This window comes from Alexandromys fortis, unplaced genomic scaffold, assembly GCF_014885135.2.
Source record: "Alexandromys fortis isolate MF-2015 unplaced genomic scaffold, M_Fortis_MF-2015_v1.1 scaffold_292, whole genome shotgun sequence".
NCBI lineage: Eukaryota > Metazoa > Chordata > Mammalia > Rodentia > Cricetidae > Alexandromys > Alexandromys fortis.
Genome location: NW_026068162.1, coordinates 375,984 through 397,110, shown reverse-complemented (window position 1 = coordinate 397,110; position 21,127 = coordinate 375,984). Strand labels below are relative to the sequence as shown.

At 48.4% G+C, this 21,127-nt stretch overlaps 1 long non-coding RNA gene across 1 annotated transcript in view; it reads left to right on the top strand.

Annotated features, from left to right (window-relative positions):
- The window catches only part of LOC126491883 (uncharacterized), a 14,725-nt gene extending 5,342 nt beyond the window's left edge, over nucleotides 1-9,383 (top strand). Inside the window, exons 2-5 of the long non-coding RNA XR_007589481.1 lie at nucleotides 5,449-6,052; nucleotides 6,667-6,818; nucleotides 7,577-7,660; nucleotides 8,402-9,383. This is a non-coding gene — a long non-coding RNA (uncharacterized lncRNA). The remainder of the gene's footprint in view (nucleotides 1-5,448; nucleotides 6,053-6,666; nucleotides 6,819-7,576; nucleotides 7,661-8,401) is intronic.
- The last annotated feature ends 11,744 nt before the right edge of the window (nucleotides 9,384-21,127 follow it).

Genomic DNA, 21,127 nt, shown 5'->3' with positions numbered 1-21,127 from the left:
ACTTGCTGGGTCTTGCTGACCAGCCAGTCCGGCTGAAGAAATGGTGATCTCCATGTTCTTTCATGATCCTGTCTCAAGGAATAGGGCAGAGACAGATCTAGCAGGACTCTAGATGTGCCCTCTGCTCTCTGGCATAGGGCATGTGCACCTGAATTCACAGGTGTGAACTCCCACCCCCAAAAGAAAAGGTAAAACCAAAAAAGATTATATTGCAAATTGCATAGGGTCTAGCAGTGAAATCACCTTGTAAGTTGTAGGTTATCTCCAATTGTAGGTAGCTATCCTCCACCCTCTCTTCCTCCCTTCCTCGACTGTACAGCAACCTCCCAGGAAGAAACACGGTTCATCTGAGGAAACACAAAATGAGTCTCAGCCCCACACCCTTCTCATGTGCTCTGCCTGACCATCTCTACACTGTCCACTTTCCCCTCCTTTGACACCTTCCCAGCTCGTGTGGAGACAGTCTAGAACCTGCCTTATTTATGGAGCCTACACTGGCCGGCCCAGCTTCAGCTGCCTCCCTGTGCTCTGGCCTGCTGCACGGAGTACTCTGGGGCTCTCCATGTCAATACTCACAGGCTCAACCTTAGCATCTAAACTCTCTTACAAGTGCCCAACGTTTAGGCCTTGTCTCACAGGGCATTCTTCCTGTTTGTTCCATGTTCTTGAAGGACAGAATTTACCTGGGATTGCTACCTGCAGTGGACAATGATGGACAGCATCACTTCCAGCAACGTAACCACACCGAGTGGTTATTTGGTGAATACTCTTTATTAAGTGGGTGAATAGATTCAGGAAATTCCTGAGGGCAGGGTCCCACGGCTGATTTCATAGGAGTCAGTCCACCTAAGAGCTCAGTGAGCATCTGGTGACTGAACAATCAAGGGGTATGTATGAGTGGCAGGCGGCATGCTGGGCTCTGAGCCAGGACACCTGGATTGTCTAGACTTGCTTTGGGATCACTGACTGCTTGCTGCATCTCATCAAGCCTCTGTGTTGTCATCTATGATAAGAAAATAGGCTGAGTCAAGGGAGCCAGATAGGAACATATAGAACACTTGCATGAATACAAAATCTCAAAAATGCCAATCTACAGCAGCAGAAAGCAGGGAGGAAGGGAGGAATCACAAAGTGGGCTCCACTGACCTCTTAGAGGGAGGGCGACTCTCGTCCCTACTGTGGTGATGGCACCACAGGTGTATACACACACCAGGAAGCACCAGGCTGCATGCTTTAAATCTGGCGTGCATCATGTTACGTCGCTGAATCCCTAAGGATAAAAGGAAAGCGAACAAACACGTGCATGTTTTGCCACTGGTCTTGAAGACCTGGGTAAGGACCAAAGGAAATGACATGAGGTGCTTTGCAGGCTGCGTGGGCTGCACGTGTGCTCTTGCATGGAACTCATGGTGCCCTGCTCCAAAGCAGCTCACAGTGTAAGGGCTCAGCAGAGACTTCTTAAATTTTTTTTATTTTGCAAATTTCACATGCAAGTACGATCCTTACATTACTTTTATTCCTCCTCCTCCTCCTCCTCCTCCTCCTCCTCCTCCTCCTCCTCCTCCTCCTCCTCCTCCTCCTCCTCCTCCTCCTCCTCCTCCTCCTCCTCCTCCTCCTCCTCCTCCCATGTTCCCACTCTCTCTCAAGTTCATGACCGCTTCTGTAATCATTATTATATAAATATAATCTATATAATCTACAAAGTCTATTTAGTGTTTAGGGCTGTTCACTCGATCCTGAATATTCTATAAAGGAGCTTATCCCCTGAGAAAACGGATTCTCCCTCTCCCGGAAGCTGGTGCTTTACTGCCTATTGCTCTTTATCAAGGGGTGGGGTCTTCTGAAAATTTCCCCATCCACGATGGCATGTCGACCGGTGTGGTCTGCATGCAGATCTTATTTAGGCTGTCCTATTGTTGGAATGCTATAAACTTTGTTGGGTCTAGAAGACACCGTCTTGATAGTTGGCTTGGATCAGCAAATACTTAATACAAGAGGGGTTGCTGGGACCCTGGGCTGACTGTGGTTTCTGGACCCCTGGAGGAGGGTTGCTCCTCTGAGGAGTGGGCAGTGAGGATGTCACCCTAAGTCAGGAATGTCTGAAATGTTAAAGCAACCTCTGGTCACAGCAGGCTGGCCCTCCTCTGCCTCGTGGTTATTCATAGGAACTGAGGTTTGTTTTGTTTCTTTCTCTGGATTCATAGCCTGAGGGGGATCATTCTGTGGGTGGGGAAAGGGTCCCCAGGGAGGGCAGAGCTGAGGATATTTGGAGCAGTTTCCACTGTCATGCTTGTTGGTGTGAGACTCCCCATGACATCTTACAAACAGTAGTCTTGGCTCCTTTTCCCTGGGCCCTCCAAAGCCTCAGTAGAACTGCTCTGACTCCAAGCAGAGCTTTTCCTTCTGGTTGAAGGGATCGTAATGTCTGACTCCTCTCAATCTGTGTGCTTGTATGGAACAGTGCTGACCGTGTTCAGTGTGCAGATGGATCTCCTTCCCCGAGGTGGTGGCAGGGCACGTTTACTGTGCTTCCTCCTTCTGGGCCACCACGCGTGCAGGCCGCTCTTCTAACCTTGCCTGAAGGGAAAGTTTTCCTGGAGGGGGACAGGTGGGGACACTTCTGTCTTCCTGAGCACTCTCGAGAAGTTTGGCTCTACTTTCCAGGGCACAGTACTATGGGTTCATGTTTTCTTTCCAGAGGGTGGTCTTGTTTGTATCCCACAGCTTGTAGCACTCAGTCGAGCCCACTCACTGTCCTAGGGCATCGCGATGCAACATCTTACTGCTCCTTCCCCGAGTCAGACAGACTTGCTGTATGGCCCGAGGCACATCTACTTCCTAAAAAGTCTGTCTGATCTATTTCCACAGCTTTTGTGCAGATCGTAGTGTTCCCAGCTACCCCTGTACTCTATAACACTTCTGGAGTTGTGGTCTAGGCATAGATGTTGATGAGTCTTTGTGGTGTGATCGTCTCTGTCGTGACCAAACCTGGAACTTCCTGCATGAGCCACCACAGGCTTCTTCTAGAACAGTCACACAGATGTCTGTGGCTGGTGCTGGGGCTGCAGGTCTAACTTGGCAAGGTCACTGAGCTGTATTAAGCAGATGGGGTCTGGAGCCCATTTCTTGGCCTTTCCACACGGGTTGTCTTTGGTTGCCTAGTAACGCAATACCTCCTCCACAGTCAGGTAAGGCAGCAGCTGTCAGGGAGTCTGACAATGCCTGCAAGAAGTCATCCACAAAGACAGCTGTGTATACTGTGCCCCAGGACCCCAGGCCCCAGAGAGAGGCAGCACACAGATGTCTGTCGCTGACAAGGTCAGATGTTTCATGGCTGTGGGTGGAGGGGACCAGGGAGTCCCCAGGCAGGACTATCTTGGAGTGGGTTTTCATTATCTTGGGGAGTTTTGAGTGGAAGATTGCTTAAAAAGGAGGTAGAAGACTGACTGAGGTGCTGCTTCGACTGGACAGGAGAGGGCGCTGTTGTCTTGCTGGAAGCAATTCCTGACCTCTGTGATCTTCATCGTTAATCTTCCTCTTTCATCTTCTGCAGCCATCTAGGTGCGGGTCTTGCTGATCCTCTCCAGGCTGGCTCTGCAGACTGTCCCTTTCTTTTCTGGAGACAAACACTGTCATACTGGGTGACTGTGAGCTCAGGCTCAAGGGAGCTCTCAGTTGCGGTGTGACTCTTGCTCCTGCATTGTCCTCTTGCTGCCTGTTGCCTTGGGTTCCACAGACCTAAGGCGACTTTCTTGCTCCCTGCCTCAGGAGTTGGTGGAGAGGCAGTTGTGTTACACAGGCACAAATCACACACACTGCGTGTGTTATGGGAGCACAAATCACAGAGCATCTGTGTGTGTCAGCTGGTCAGAGGTCGGGGTCAGGGTGAGATTGATCCTTTCTCCTTTCCCTCTCTTGGCACCGTGTTCTGCACTTACTGGTGCAGTGGCAGAGCCCTTCCTGAGGCTGCCTGTGATAAATGTGACCATCGGGGAGGAGGAGGCCACAGACTCAGACTCCTGTGACCCGATCTCTATTCCCCTGGGCTATGATGAGACTGTCTTCTCCTGTCCCGCCACAGTGGATGAGGCGATTGCTCTGGGTGCCTACACTTAGGCTGACAAATCATATCAAGTCCACACATGGTTGGACCCCGGCTGTGTCTGCTGTCATAGGCAGGAATCCTAATCTTCATTTAGCACAGGGAGACACTGAGGTACAGTGTGTGACTAGTCCATGATAGGAAGCTATGACTCACACCTGGGTGTTCTAATTCCAAACTCAACACCCTTCCTATGATTCTCTAGTTCCACAATAGTGGACCCACTGGCATGGGTGAGGCTCACGTGGGTTCATTCACTCTGCCTGGGAACACTCTCTCTCTCTTTCTCTCTCTCTCTCCTCTCTCTCTCTCTCTCTCTCTCTCTCACACACACACACACACACAGAACATGCACACACATGTATGCATAGAACTACTTATGCCACACATGTGCCTTCTTGTGCACGTACTCATAGGCATAAATACACCACATATATAATTACCAAGACATCTGAGAAAATCTGCAGATACACATGGGCAGACTCTCACACCACCCACACTGCACAGATGTTTCTATTCCAGGGGTGCCTGACCCCTTTCTCCAGTCTAATCATTTTGCCTCTTGGGAGAGGAGCATGTTGTGTTGCTTGGAGCAATTGCAAAAGACAAGGAGGATCGGAGGGGGCTCAGATGGCTGGTCACATGGCTCTCTGCCTTCTGAGAGTGGCGATGGGCACGGCGTGGGCAGCGTGTCTCTCTCCCTGTGAGGACTGCTCAAGGACAAAGCTATCTTTCTAAAGGGATGGGAGATGCAGGCAAGAGCTCTTTCATTTAAACCCTGTGCAGCAGCAGCAATGCTGAAAAGAACGAGCCCAGGATAATCATGCCAGCAGCAATGTGAGCCTTACAGTTTAGTACTGGTAACTGTAGTGACTGGAATCTCCTGGTCTTGGGGAAGATAACTTTGCTCTGAGAGTCTGCTAGAGGGGGGGAAGGTCTCCTGGACCCTTTTCTCTGGACTCCTGGTTTTGTGTATTAAGAGACATATTGCCTCCCCGTTTGCTTGGGAGAGAAGGGTGCATCTACCTCTAAGGTGACAGGTGCAGGTTCAAGATGCCAGGGGGAACACGGGGAGGCCTTGGGCTTGAGATACTGCAGGTCTTCTTTGCTGGTGCTAGAAGCTGGGGGGGGGGGGGGGGCTGGCTCATTGGAGCCTACATCTCCACTGAGGCAGTTTCTGTTTAACTCAGTGACCAAAATAACTGTGGGCTGTCTGTCTGTCGAGTTCGCGTGTCGGCTACACCTCAACAAGCTCTTGGGAAGGGGTAAAGCCAGAAGGGACCCTGCAGAGAACTGAGGCAGAGCCCAGCACTGTCTACACACTAACACCTCTTGACTTCAAACAGGTCCCCGTTCAGACTCTGTATCCAGTTGTTTGTCCTCTCAGGGGTTTAGATAAGCCGCAAGAAAACTTTCAGCTGCTCACCCTACTTAGCTGCCTCAGGTAGGACAGGACAGGTAAGTGAGGTGGGGGTGACATTCCTGTCAAACTTCTCCTGCCTACCTCCTCCCCCACCAAATGTGAAGCTGTTTCTAGCTATTCCCAAAGAATGCAAGAAAGAATATTTCTAGGAGAAATTATAGCACTGGGGACATGTCTATTCTACTCTCTACTCCTGCCTCCCTTGTCATGAGCCGGTGATTTCACAAAGCCATTTTTGTCCATTGGAAAGGAAGCATGTCCATGGACTCCAGGGATACGAGCCCCGGTTTGGTCTCTGCCTCTTGTTAGCTGTGCAACACCAGGGAAGTCACCTGAGCTCTCTGCATTCTTTCTTTGCTGTTAATAAACACCTGCCTGCCCACTTGGGACCCCTTGATCTGTGTTGACAGACAGACAAAGTAGACTTGCCATCTCGGTCAGATTTGTCCAGGTATGAAGAGTCCGGAGGAATTAAGACGCAAGAAGCCAGCTACTTCTCCACCCTTCAACTCTGGTGTCCCATGCAGGTTTGTACAAATTCACAACTTCTAGAAAAATTTTTATAAATTTTTTTATATTCTTGTTTTCATTTTGAACTACACAGCAAGCAGACCTGGGATAGGAAGACTGTTATTATTGTTATTATCATTTATAGATGAGGGCGCTATTCTCTAATATACTTACTACCCATCTAGAGTGGCTAGGGTAGTAGGGGGTGTGGCAGGGACCAGACTGTCCTGTGTTTGCATCTGAGCCTAGTACTTGCCAGTGCTGCTAGGTAGCCTACACCAAGGTTAGGGTGGGTCCTTTCATCTTTCCTGATCTGGCAGCTTGTTGCAATTCATTATGAGTAAATTAACCTATCACCACCCCATACCCCTTCCTTCCTTCATCGCCCTATGAGGCAGTTTGCTTAGCATTGTGGTCACACGCATGGATTCTGAAGTCAGCCAGCAGCTCTAGTTCTGTGAACAGCTGGTCCTGTGGCCTTGTGCAGGCTGCTTCATCTCTGAACTTCTTCCTCTCTGTGATGGGGAGGCTACTAACGTGAATTATTAGAACAACTCTGGTGTAGGAGGTCCTTCTGTTTATGTGTTGCTTTCATTAGTTGAATAAAGAAACTGCCTTTGCCTTTTGATAGGGCAGAACTTAGGTAGGCATGGAGAAGACAGAACTGAATGCTGGGAAGAAGGGCAGAGAGGGAGACACCATGGATTTCCTGCCTGAGATGGACACTGGTTAGAATCTTACCAGTAAGCCACAGTCACGTACACAACTCTGGACACATGACAGGTATTATGTAAAAGTTGGCTGTAGTATTCATTGGAGGCAGGGCCTTGCTGCCTTGGCCTACTTATTTATAGAATCCTTATTATCATTGTTTATTATTATTATTATTATCATCATCATCATCACCACCATCATCATCATTTGATACAGGGTCTGGCCATGTAGCCTAGGTTGAACTTAAACTTGAAATCCTCCTGCCTCTGTCAAAAGTGTGTTCCCATTTCCCAGTTGTTGGCTTGGTTTTGGGAGTACTCCTAGGGCTGTCCCTTGCTCCTGTGATGGCCTGAGCTCACTGTGTCTTTCCCTTCTCCTAAGGAATGCCCTAGTCCACTACTCCGGAACAGGCTTCTTCTCACCCGCCATCTCACTCTGCCATTTTCAAAGTCTTTTATACCTGCCTTCATGATGCCTCCTGTTTGATCCTCCATGCTCCCTTTCTTACCATGACCTGTTCAGACATTACTTTTCATCTAGAGGTCTGCTGTGGGCTCCTCAAGACTTTCTGCCCCTCCTATGAACTACCAGGGCACTCCTCCTCACAGCTGGCATGGATCCTGGCATCCCAGGTCGAGCTCTGAAGGGGACTCCATCTGCATGTGCCTCTGTCTCCCGTGCTGTGGTGGGACCTGGAGTCAGTTCTAGCTGTGTGGACACATGCGACATCTATCAAGGGGCAGAGGGGAGAAATGAACTTGGCTCTTGCTCCACTGGGCAACAGCCAGTCTTCTCACCCAATCCTTTGTTTCCCTTTCTCTGCATAGGTGACCCAGGACCAGGCCAGCAAGACCTGTGTCCTCATGTTGACACTGGATGCAACATGCCAAATGCTGCCATCTCCTTTTTTTGTAAGAACTTCCAAGCTTTTCTACAGCTGCGTTTCAAAACTATTTCTCCTCTCTCTTTCTTCTTCCTCCCCCCCCTTCCCCCCCTCCTCCTCCTTTTAAGACAGGCTTTCTCTATGTAGCCCAGTCTGGCCTGGAACTCACAATGTCCTTGCCTCAACTCTCTTGTGTTGGAATTATAGGTGCAGGCCACCATAGCTGGCTGTTCTCAAGATTTCTTAAGCTGTGTGACTTTGGGATAGTTACTTCCTCTCTTTTCTTTTAAATCTCCTAATCAGTAAAGCAGGCACAGTAACAATGTTTGCAGAGAGATTTGGGAGACGGATTCATATCCTTGTATCACCCCAGGCCTAGAACAAGATGTCATCTCAAACACAGAAGAAACGCTGAAAGAAAATACTTGTTGAACAATTCATTGCTTGGGACACAAAACCACCATTTAGAGAACAAAGCTTCTATAGTAGAATTGTAGGACCTCTGCCTATGGCAGTGGGGTGGACGGAGGGAGTCGTCAGCATGTGTCTGGCAGAACACACTGGAGTTAGTGTCTACTTGGATAAAGTTCTCCCTCTAGCTCCTAGGTCTGCTCTTTTGTTGTCTTGCATGTGGAGCACCGAATAGGGAGCTTATGGAGGGTTTTCTTGGGGGGGAGGATCCTTAAGCCCCAATAGGACTCGAGAATTTCTGAAGCAAAATTGCACAGTGGGTGAGGATGTGGTGAACAGCTATGCTTTCTTCTCACAGAAAGCCAGAGCCCAGGCTGAAGCTAGTGTTCTTGGAATGCCTCGAGCTAAACAGCTGGGAAAGCGGACCAGAAGAAGAACGCAGCTTCCTAAGAGCATGCTGGGAAGTGAGCCAGCTTGGCTGGCTGACACTTGTTGCCATGCATGCAATTGAATTTTCCCAGAATGCCTCAAGACCTGTAGGAGAATGCCACTTGGAGCCTGGTATGGGAGTCAAGATTCAACTGAAGAGACTGAAGAGTGGGCCAAGGGAAAAGAGCATGGGGCAGCACTTACCGGCAGGCGTGATGGAGGGGAAGGTGTGTCTCGGTCTGTGTGAGCCTCTGCAGCTCTGGAGGGGTCAGCTGTCCATAGTGGGAGGGATGTGCTGGTCCCAGGGTCCACGGGAGGACTGGCAGGAAGGATCCAGATCAGCAGATGCCTGGGATTCAGAAATTCTATCCCTTGGGTGAAACAGGATCTCTCTGGCCCTCTCTCTGTGTGGAAGAAGATCAAGAGAGAATATCCAGCTCTGCTGGGCGAGCAGGGTGCAGTCTGCAGGGGCAGGGCACAGGGTGAACTGGGGTAAGGGCAACCAGCAGCTTCGTTATGGAAGGCATACACATCACCTATTTACCCTGAAGCTGAATTAGTCATTAATTTGGGATATTTCCTAAAGCTGGTGATAACAAGCAGGTGATGGAGTTAGGCAGTGGTACTGGGTCTCTCCACGTGAATGCTAGCTGCCAGGAGACCTTGCTATGAGAGGGTTTAGGGAGTAAACCTAAGTTGTTACTGTTGTTGTTGTTATGTGTGTTTGTATGATATGTGAATGTGTGTCTGTGTTTGTGAGTCAGAAGTTGGTTCTGGCCTTCTGCTGTGGGCTCCTTGGACTGAGCTCAAGGCTTACATGAGGCAAGCGATTGTGGGGGTTCTTTGAGATGAGCAGATGTAAAAATCGTCTTTCTTCAGTCAGTAGGATAAAGTCCTTTACAGTGTATCAGGAAGGCTCAGCTGTCGGTTCTTGACTTTGATCTCCAGAATGGCATCCATGTCCTGATGGTGACAGAGAAAAGGCCTTGTCTAGTTTGCTGGACACTAAGGGCCCAAGAGAGATGTGAACACTGGGTATAGAAACAGACAGACCAACTGCTGTTGGTGGCACTTAGGGTCATCACCAAGTTGAGAACACAGCCTGCACACTCCCCTCCTGCCTCTGACCCAGGCCTCCTGCCATACTTTGCATGTAATGTAACTTGGTGTCAAGTGTCCCTCCTTCTCTCGGTCTAGTCAGGCTATGGCATGGCTCACCAGTGATACCGGGGTTCCTCTTTTCCTGTGAGAGTCTGGGCTCCATCTGGATGCGATTCATCTGCTCTTATCTGGAAAATTCATTCAGATTTTAGTCTACCAGGGGTGGTGAAGGGCTGGAGACTGTGGCAACTTATTAATTGGCTACATTTTCATTTATTCAAACTGGCCGTGTTGGCTAAAGTTCTCCAGAGGAAGAGAACAAACTGAATGTAAATGTATCTCTAAGAGGAGGGGCCTTATTAACTTTAAGAGGGACTTTGTTAGATTGGCTTGCACAAATCAGAGGTTGACTGGTCCCCCCATGTCTGACTACAGACTGGAGATCTGGGGAGAGCAGTAGCTGCTCCAAGAATCTAGAAGCCTCAGGACAGGAGAGACCAATGATGCAGCCCCAGTCCCAGACTGAGGGCTTAGAAACCCCCCAGAGCATCACCAGGGCAACCCTCTCTTCAAAAACTGAAGAATGTGGAGCTTGATGACCACAGGTGACATCAGCTAATGACACACCCATTCAAGAAGGGTCAAGTGGGCGTGTGCTAGTGAGCTCCCCTTTCTGCCTCCAGCCTACTAGACGGTGCCACCCGCTTTTGGAGCAGGGCTTTGCGTCTGGGTTCACGGACCCGCACGCCCACTGTTTTTGGAAGCATCCTCACAGACGTACCTGGAAGTGTGCTTCTCCAGTTTTCTTAGGCATCTTTAGTCCAGGTGATAACTAAGATAAGCCATCACATTAATTACTGGATGTAGATACTGGGCTGGATGTTTGAGTAAGAAGTAGCACAAACCTGAAGTCCTTTCAAGGTGCTGATGGTCCAGAGGGCATCCCAACAGAAACATCAGTTTTCTACTGAAGAGATGGGTACCATTTCACCGATGACCTCAAAGGGACCTGCTCACCCTAGCCAAGCACCATTGGAATAACAGCTGAATAAAAGGAGAGAATAGAGACCCCATGAGGAGCAGACTTTCTATGGAGGAAGAAACCCCCACCTTTCTCATTTCTTATGTCTTCTCTACTCTCTACTTTTTTTTTTTTTAAATCTTGTTAAAAGAATCAATTGAAAAAAAAAAACCATGAAAATATTTGAATTGCATGCGCAAACACATTCCCAGGGAAAATCCATAGGAGACAGCCTGGAGCTGATCACAGCCCTCGCGGAACACGATCCCCAGCTGTTAATATTTCAAGCACTTACAATCAGCAAATACAGAGTCTAATGCTCTGCCTGTGTCAGTTCATTGAGTCCCAGCGTAAAAGGAGCGCTTTCTAGTGTTATTCCAGCTTTACACATGGGGAAACTGAGTCACCAGAGAAGTTCAGTTGCTCAAGGTTTGGAGACAGCAGAGCTGTATTGGGAATACAGGCTTGAGGACACCAGCTCTGTGATCGTGGTCTGAAATCATGAACTGCAGCAAGGGCAGCAGGTGGTTGTGGGGCAGAAATGGGGAGCTAAGTGTGCCTGAGGGAGGCAGTGAGAGATCCTTTGCAAGTGTTCATTTGAGTTGGGGTAAAAGTGATCCAGTTGGAGAAAAGGGTGCAGGAAGGAAGGTGTTCCACAGAGAGCAGAGAGTTTGAGGGTGATGCAGTTAAAGCCCAGAAGAGCATTCTCTTGTGACACAAGTGTGGAGCAGAGGAAGGAAGGTGTGTATTCTGGAGTGCTGGTGTGAATGAGAATGACCCCCATAGGCTCATGTGTTTGAATATGTGGCCCTCAGTTGGTGGAACTGTTTGGGAAGGATTAGGAGGCATGGCTTTGTTGGAGAAGGTGTGTCACAGTGGGTGGGCTTTGAGATTTTAAGACTCCCACCATCCCCAGTATTTTTCCACCCTCTGCCCCCTTTTCTCTCTGCCTCTTTCTTGTGGATTGAGGTGTAGGCTCTCAACTGTTCCTGCAGCTATGCCTTCGCTCTGCCATCATGGACTTCAACACTGTAAAACTGTAAGCCTTATTAAGTGCTTTCTTTTGTAAGTTGCCTTGGTCATGCTGTTTTGCCACAGCCACAGAAAACTAAGACAGGTGGGTGGCATCTACACAGGCTACCACATACTCAAGACTGATGGCTTGGGCTTTCTACCAACTAGAATGACTGCTGGCAACTACATAACTTGACTGAACCTGAGTCTGGAAGACCAGGGAGGAAGGAGTTGAGATCCAAGAGGCAGGTCATTCACACCTGGGAAGGGTGTGTCTTTGTCGGTGTTGTTGCCATCATCAGCATCATCTCATCCAGAGGAAGCCTTTTTGCAAAGTCCAATATTTATAATAGGTGAATGAAGGAGAGAATCCTGAGTCCTGCCTGCTTGGCCTCCTGGTTCCCTATTCCTTGGTGTTTGGCCCGCTTCTCAGAACACATTCTTCCCAGTGACAATGTCATGGCTGTTTCCAGTGTGGCCTGGGTGAGAAGTCTGACCTCCTTGATCACATTGCCCCTCCACATCTGGATATATCTTCTGTTGTCTTTTCTGCAGTAAGCAGACAAGTAACGTGGTCCCATTTTGTGCTTTCCTGAGAACCTGATCTCCTTGCTCTCCACACTGACCTCTGGATCTTTTACCGTCCTCATCCCTGGAGCAGGGCCAGAGGCCCAGTGCCTCTGTCTGACCAATTGGACACTGAGCCATGAAAAACGAACTCCCATATCAGATCCTGAGACCTCTCGGGCTTCCATCTAGGCTTGGCCTTCTGATCCAAACTCTAGTTCTCCAGTTTCTGGGGTAAAGGGAAGAGCAGTGTGCTTGAGAAGCCCCCATTACCCCAACTATTATGTTCTTGAATTAGACTTGGATAGGAAAGGGAGAGGAGGCCTGAGGGGAGGGGAGAGTGAGTCCAAAGGTGGAAGCCAACAGGAAATTGTTTTCTGCAAGGTCAGGGAAAAACTACCAGAACTGGATGTCAGGGTCACATTTCCATTTCTCCTGTTCAGGACCAGTATAGATGGGCTCCAATCACTCTGCATCTGGAGGCATTTGCACACCAAGTAGGTTCTTTGGATGTAGACATACGTGTGCTAAGCCCCTACTGTATGTCCTGGCACCGTGCTCAGTGTTGGCTGGCATGGAGGGAACAGAGGGAAGCAAAAAGCAAAAAGAGATAGGTCCGTGCCTGGGATTTAAATGCAGAAATAATATGAACAATTGCTACTGAGTCACAGAGGAGGAAGCTAAACACAGGAGGGGTGGGAAGATTTCATTTCTCAGGAGCAGCTGAAGTTGAGCCCAAGGATAGATGGGATCTCTCTGAGCGGAGAAGGAGTTTGTGTGCAGAGCAGAAGAAGGCAGACTGAGAAGGGTGTTCTGGGCATGCTTGAGGAGGGAAGGATGCACTTGAGCCTAGCTTCTCTGAAGAGATCCAAGCTCGGGAATCTCCAGCCTGCCTATGTAATCCAGTATCACAGACTCGAGAGCTCTGGACTCAGATAAGGCCCCAATTAGAATTCTAATGGTGTGGTCTTGGTGCTCGTCTTAGCTGTTCTGAGTCTCAAGCCTCCAACGCTGAAGGGAATTTGCTCTCTTCCTGGGTGTTTTTTTTTTTTTTTTTTTTATGACTTGAGGCTGAAAAAAGTAATGAGGTCACAGGTAGTTATCCGTGAGCTCTGTTTCTGCTTCTGCCATGAATCACAGGATCTGAGACTGGGAATTTGGGATGGTCCGCTTCAGCCCTTTCTCAGTGTGGAAGCTCCTCTGCAATCTCATGGCCGGGTGCTGTCCCCTGTGTAACAAACACAGCAGCCTGGGCCACAGTCAGGAGCCCGGTAACCTCTATGACAGCCATCACTACATTCACCTTTTGCTAAAGAGGGGATGGGAAGGCAAAGAGTTGAGAACAGTGGCCACTGACTATTGATACAGGGTAGGAAGGACCTTATAAAATCATTGATACAATTCCTGATTTGTACAGACACAGGGGGGCTGTGACTCGCCCAAACTCACCCCGTGAGTTTCAGGCAGTGTTCTTTTCCATTTCCCAGAAGACTTTGGCTTAGCTGCCTGCAGTCTAGTGACCAGCTCAGGGCAACTGACCAGTCTTTGCAAGCTCTACCTCAGGATGTGGAGGCTGCATCCCTGGATATACTGCGTGCCCCTCTTATCATGAATCCTGCCATACAACCAACCAGGCAGTGTGGAATGGGCCAGGCAATGCAGAGTGTTGTGTCTGGTATGTGGTCCCTGCATAGTCAAGGAGCCTGGGGCAGAGGGACAGAGTACAGTAGGCTGGTGGGTCAAAATGTCGGAGTAGCTGGCAGAAATTTTAGAAAGGAGATTATGTTGAGGAACCTTAAAATTGTTACTTTAACTAAGAATTTAGTATTGGGGGGTAGCTGGGCACAAGTAGCTCTCTTCACCATCCAGGTCCCCAAAGATGCTAGTGTGTATACATCAGTACAGGAGGGTCACTTGGGAATATCTCTGTGATAGCACTCCTATTTCATCTAAGAAAAGGACAAGATAGAGCCTTGTGCTGGAGGACCTGGCCACTGCAAAGTCCCCAGATGTAGGCTCAAACCCTAGGGTCAGAGAAAGGCTAGTATGGCTTGGAAGAGGCTGTTGGCTGTGTAAGGTGGCCCAGCTCTGGGGAGAAATGTCTCCAGACCCTAGGGACCATGCAGATCGTGGCATCCTGCCTACCTCCATCTTGTCCAGTCAGGCTCTACCAGGTGGAGCCTCAGTGGTATTGGCTTAGAAGTGAGACCTTGGAATATCGGAGGCTATTTTGAGTCAGTTTTACTATCCAACATGAAGTGTGGCCTCCAGAAATCCTGTTAGCCTTTGTGTGTCTCAGTTTTCCACCTGAACACTGTGGATAATACCCCTGTTTGGATTTTCCTACATTTTTTTTGTTGTTCATTTGGTTGGGACTTTTTTTTTTTTTTTTTTTTGCCTTAAAATGAAACCTATGAGACACAGTACCAAAGTGACCGACTGTCTCATCTTGTCATGAGATCCATCATCTGCAAGTCCCTCACAGCAAGAGGCTGGCCTTTGCCTCCATTTGTGTCCCCTATGTGTTTAGGATAGGGCTGTGTCCCACTGTGCAGACCAAGAGAGAGGATGGGCCACAGCTGAGGCCAGCCTGTGGGGCTCTGGCAGTCAGCAAGGTTGCCGAGGAGGGAACAGCCTGGTGATGGATGACGCTGCCAGCTTTTGCCCATCTGGCAGCCCGAGCAATCTGCATAAAAACAAAGACAGCTCCAGTGACATGAAATATTGATGCCCCTAGACTGTGCAGAGTGGTGTCTTAGACTCACTGCGAAGGCCCGGCTCCTGTCTGCAGGATAATGCCACCTCCTGTCTCTTTAGGTTGGTTCCAATGGGCTGCAGGGAGGGAGAGCTGCTATGGTGGAGAGGGCCATCTGGGAGGCTTGATAGACAAACATTAGTTTTGAGTTTTAGGTATTACTGACTTTAATCAAACTGAATTGGAAAAAATAACCCATCGTGGATCAGGTTTGGATAGCTCAGTTTCTAGTCCAGTGGTTCCTGCATATCATGGTAATTGTATTACAATTCATAACAGCAGTAAAGTTACAGTTTTGAAGATGCATTGAAACAATTTTTATGATTAGGGGTCACCACAACATGAGGAGCTGTATTAAGGGTTGTAGCATTAGGAAGGTTGAGAACCACTCGTCTGATGTCGGCAGATGGGGGCTGCGTCTCTTAGCAGGCCTAATTTGGGGGCCTCTCTGACCCTCACAAGAAGCTCCTTGTCTAAATGACAATCTTGGGAGAATAGCAGCGTAGGGAGCTGGGGACCTGGCTCTGGCAGAGATGTAGCATGGGGAAGGGTGTGGCCATGGGAGTGCATTGTCACTAGAATGCTGGAGAGGGCTTACTCACGGAAAATATCTATTTAGCCCTGAATTCTTTTTGGGCGGCTCCTGTCTCCACTCATTCACAGATTTTTTCCAAGTGGTGAGTGAGGTTGGAAGCCAGATCTCTGGTGCCCAAGTGGGAAAGGAGAAATACTTTAGATACTGGAAAATAGTGGGTCTCTCTCCTCAGGCAAGGCCAGGACACTTTTTTTTTTCCCCTCTGGCTTTCCCCAGGAGGGTTTGCAATCTCCAACCTGAACTCTCTTCTCGGCTCTGTCCCTGCAGGCATCCATTCTGGTCCAGACCCCTCCGTCTCCATCTGCCAAAAGCGCGTGAACATTCAACACGGGCCAGATTCCTACTGCCAGAGCAGGCTGGTCCTAATAGGTCTCTCAGTATGAGCAGCTCCAGGCCCCCAGCCAAGGCTTAGTCATCCTTGCTTCCTCAGTCCTGGCACAAGGGAGGCACCTGAAAAGGTTGCATGAAGAAGGGGGTGGCAGGGAGCCCAGGACTGACCAACAGGACGAAGGGAACACCCAAGGCAGATAGCAAACACCGGTAACTCCTGTTGCGGAGGTTCAGTGGGAAAGGGGCCTCCTCTGAATGTAAAAGCATCCTCCTTGGGGCTTAGCAAGAATTAACTGGTTTCCTCTCTGTCTAGGAGTCTCACCTTGCCAATGGAGCTACAGCACACAAGTCATCTGGTTGTTTGGCTTTTTAGTTTTTATTATCCTCCTTTCTAAAAAGAGAGGCACACTAAAAACATGGCAACAAACAGAAAAATACAAAGAAAACAGCTGTGACGTTTGGAGCGAGTTGAGTTATACTCGAAATTTATTACTGTAGATAAAGCTGCCTTGGCTGGGTTGGGGTGAGAGGGGTCTGCCTCTTTATCCCGTGAGCAAAGAAGGTCATCTGTGCCCCGCCCAAGCCTACCCCTTGATCTGGCATTTCCCAAGCAGCAGGTGGCTCTTAGTGAACACAGGCTTAAGGTTCGCCTGTTCTGAGACATCTCTGTTTGGCCGCTGTGAACAGTCTGAAGGACCCAGATGCCTTTGGATCATCTTCCTTCCTTGCTCTTAGTGGTCTAGTGCTTTATCAGGGTGGGGATGCCAGCCTTTTTCTTAGCAAATTGGAGGGTCCATGGGCAGGGCTTGGGGAGAGGACAGTTAGCTACATTACTCTCCTTGATAGGAAAGATTCCTAACTCACAGTGTTTTTGAGGCCAAAGATTTATCACTCAGTCTTCATACACACACACACCATCCAGAGTGGCTGCTGCAGTATGCAGATCTGATCTGTCACTCTCCTTCTCAAAATTCTTCAATGACAGCCATCTGTTATAGGGCAAAACTGTTGTTCCTGAATCTTGGCTCTCTCTTCTTTAGTCTCACAGTTCTTAGCTAGGCATGACATTGCAAGAACTAAGACCACATTCCTCGGCCTCCCTTAGAGTTTTGGTCAGCTAACTGCCAGTGGACCCTAAGTGAAAGGAGCAGGCCCGGCTAACACTAATTGTCCTATAGGTGCACGAGCAATTAAAAATGACGGACTCAAAGCCCGCTGAGTCTGGGGAGTGGACTATCAAGTGTTCTGTGATCTCACGATACATATTCAACAGAGTAAGAAAGTAATAGTTAAGATACTTGACTAAGAGAAAGGGAAAGCCAACAAGACTAGAAAGACTCAATGTCAATGAACAAATGAAGGAATGGCACAAGGTAACACACGCACACACACACACACACACACACACACACACACACACACACACACCCTTCTCCCAAGGATACAGAAGCTGCAGAGGATGGTTGCACAGCCGTGTTGTTTGGACATGACAGGCCCACTGCACACATGAACTCCCAGAGGAACTTCCCCGTGGAAGATCTGACTGTTCAAGGTCAAGGGAATCAAAACTGAAGCACAGATGGGAGAGGTTCAAAGTCCCTCTCTTAGCACAGCAACTATTGGCAGCTGATGGCTGAAGGAGGGTCAGTTTTCCCAGGGATGCATCTGTGGGTAGGTTGCCCATGCTCCAGAGGATGGTCCAAGACCTGCACATATGCTGGCAACAGCAACCAGGCTCAGGGGTTAAACAGAGGGTATGTGAAGTTGGGAGGGAGATGTGGTGATGAGGTCTTGGAGGAATTTGAGGAGAAGCACTAGGGGTGGATTAATCAAAGCACATCGCATACATGTACAAAATTCTCCAAGATTGAATAAAAACATATATAAAAGGAAGACAAATTAGTGATCACCAGTGGTAGAGAGGAGGAGAATCAGGTCTGAGTGTCTGAGGCCACCTAAGATCCCCTGGACGGAGCTAAGGAGCTCGAGAGGAGAGCTGATCCATCAATGGTATGAGTCTTAATGATGCACCCAGTAACATAACGAAATATTTTAATTTCCATACCTAGAGTGAGTTCTCAATGTTTCTATCATATAGATGAAGGTCTGTGTTCAGGTTGAATGAATTTGGGAACCATTGGACAGTCCCAGTTCTTGTGAGTTAACTGATATTCTGATCTCACTCATTGTTATTCATGCAAGGCTGGTGTACATCCACATGCACAAAATGACCCAGTGTGACTGAGGGTCCCAACAGAATTTATCTGGCTTATGGCCAGCTTGTCAAAATAAAAAAATCCTTTGGGTGTTCTGCCAGATGGTGTTGCATAGCCTCTGGATGAATACCCAGCATTCTGTGTATTCTTATGGCTACTGATGTTACCCAAATGTACAGACACCTCAAGTGAGACTAAAGAGTGTGTATTCTTGGTTGTGGGCAAAGACATTGGACTTGACTTTTAGCTTCTGTGACCTGCTACCTACAGCAGCTTCTCTAGCCCCTGGAAGTCAGTTTGTCAGCCCTGGCATATTTTTTTCTACTTCATCCTTCTCTCCTGTTTTTTCTTTTTGCTTTACAGCTAGGAGTATTGGGGCCTAGAGAGTTAATTTAAGTTGTCTAAATCCAAATAGTTCCTGAACCTTCTACATAGGAGATTCCCTTACGGATGAGCCACCGATTTGTTCGCACCATGGTGCAGCTGATGACTCAGGCAGGCTGGCCACATGCCCCTCTGAGGGCAGGAGCCATGCCTAGGCTTAACACCAAGAACCTGCTGTGCATGAATCTGTCCAGGGTGTCAGTAAGTGCTGTGGACTAGTTGAGGTTTGGGGCTGGGGTATGGTCCCTACAGTTTCTCTGACCTGGGTTTGGCTGTTTGGGGCTTCCCTTCCATCATCCGCTCTCCCACACTGAGCTCTTGGCAAGAGCCATCCACTTATTTTTGCTTCATTACCTGCACCACTTTCACCTGGTCCCACTCCCGGAAAGGCAACGAGAGAAGCTCTCTTGATTGGGGAGCCATGGGAATGGCTTCCCTTTCTATTTACTACTTTCCCCTTCCTCCTGATATGTTCAACTGTGGCACTGATGAGCCCTGAAAGCTGAGGGAAAGCTTAGACAGTAAGTCAGGGGAAAGGACATTTGTGGGACTCTGGGCTCAGTGCGGTGCTGGCACCTAGTGAGGAACTGGGAGTTAGAGGGCCCTGGCTCTGGGGTGCTTAGCAGGACATTTTCTTTTCTTTCTAGGCCATAGATCTTCATCTATAAAACAAAAATGTTGAGATTCTTAATGGCCTCTAGCACTAAAATTCTGTGGTTTCATTTTTGAACTCATCAAAACTGTCTTGGGCATAAAAGCCAAGAAACTGGACATCTCACCCTGATCATGTGGGGCTCTGTCCTTGGTGCTGAGATTGTGGGCATTGCGTCATTGGCCACGGGATGACCTGGGGCTTGGGGTACACACACACACACACACACACACACACACACACACACACACACACACAATGGACTGCCACTGAAAATTTTAGCAGTTCTTAGAGTTATTTCTTAAAAATCTTGCTTTAACCAGCAGGCCATAGGCTTTGGGCTTGAAGGTCTTTAACAGAGCTATTTAGTGTTAAAGAATTTGATTTGAACTCTGTTTGTGGACTGTTTGGCACAGTGCCTCCCAGGACCACTCTGGAATTTGATGGCATGATAGTAGATTCCAGCAGTTTAAGATATTGCTCAAAATTTAAGCATGTATCACAGGCCTTCCATAAGTCATTGCAATGTTCCTAAAATCATAATATTTTGTTATGTGTATATAACACACCCCAGGCTATATTTTGGCTATGACAGTGCTTTAAAAGTCTGATGTCCACCTCTGGGGTTTAGATTTAGGACTTTGAGAATATAACTGGTGTCGGTAGAGTCTGCTTGGTGTTTCTTGTGTTGATATTGTAAATCCCAATGAATGAGAAATTATCAGATTTTTTAAATAGAAAAAATTGCTCAGAGGCTATGCCTAGGCTATGTTGTGAGCTCATATTTTGATGACAAGGTGATGGAAGATAAAGCATCTCAGCAGGGGGCCCTGCTGACCGTCTGCGGACAAGAGTTACAAAGGGGAAAATGTAACACAGAATGTCCTCTACCCTAAGGTATTTAGTGGGGCAGCTGCTTTGACACCGTGTTGAGACAGTAGTGGTGACAGAATGGGGATTGTCACATGAATCACTCTGCTGATACTGAACATGAAAGGAGGTCAGTGGTGGCCTAAGAGACACCCACTGGTGGGTTTGCAAGGTTCCTACAGTTGTGGGGAACGGTCTACTTTGGGATGTCCCTCCCATCAATCAAAGACTCACTGAAGTCTTTGATTCCCTGCCTTCCCCCTTCCTGTAGGATGGAGCTTCATCACTCCCCTAATCAGAGAACTCAAGTCAAGGTTCATCCTGGGAATTCAATCCAGGAGGTGTTCACCGAGCCTCTAGCGTGTACTTGCCACTAGGTTTGTGCCTGAGGTCCGTGGGTTTGAAGACTAGCTGGGAGCCAGCCAGAGGCTCCAGGAGGAAAATAGTGGGAGAAGGACGGGAGGAACGATAGTTTGGAAACTTTGGGAAGAGAGGTGATGGTACAGAACTATGATTGGGGACTCTAGAGCTAGCCCATCTAGGCTCAAGGTCCGTCTTAGATCTTAAGAGTTATGTGAATGACTTCTTAGCTAGTCTAAACACATCAGTAAAAAGATAGGAAATGATAATCTGACTTCCCAAGGTTGTTGTTGGGATTAAATAAGATAATTTATGCAAAGAGTTTAATTGATATTTGTGAGTGGCCTTTTTGTTACTGACATACGTTCTCCACACCTTGTGGGTTGCTCTACAATGACCACCAACTCTAAGATCCACATGTTCGATGCCCCCCCCCCCCCCCCCCCCCCCCCCCCCCCCCCCCCCCCCCCGCATCTCTCTCCTTGGAGTATGAAGTCCTTCAGTTTGGTCTTGACAGTTTTTTATCTCCATCAAGGATCCCTTAGAAATCTTGTCACCTTACCATCTGATTGACAGGTTTGACTGGTGCTGTAAGAGTCTTTGTCTCTGTACCTGGAGGGCTGCCTCTGTGTAATCCACCTCACTACAGTCCTCAAGGGTGCCTTCCAGCCTCTGTATAGCTAAACACAACGCCTTACACCTTTGCCAGGTACTGTTTCTACATGCCTCAGGATGAGAGACAAAGGGGCCAGCTGGTTATAAAACATAGCTCCTAAGTGGCCTCTTTAAT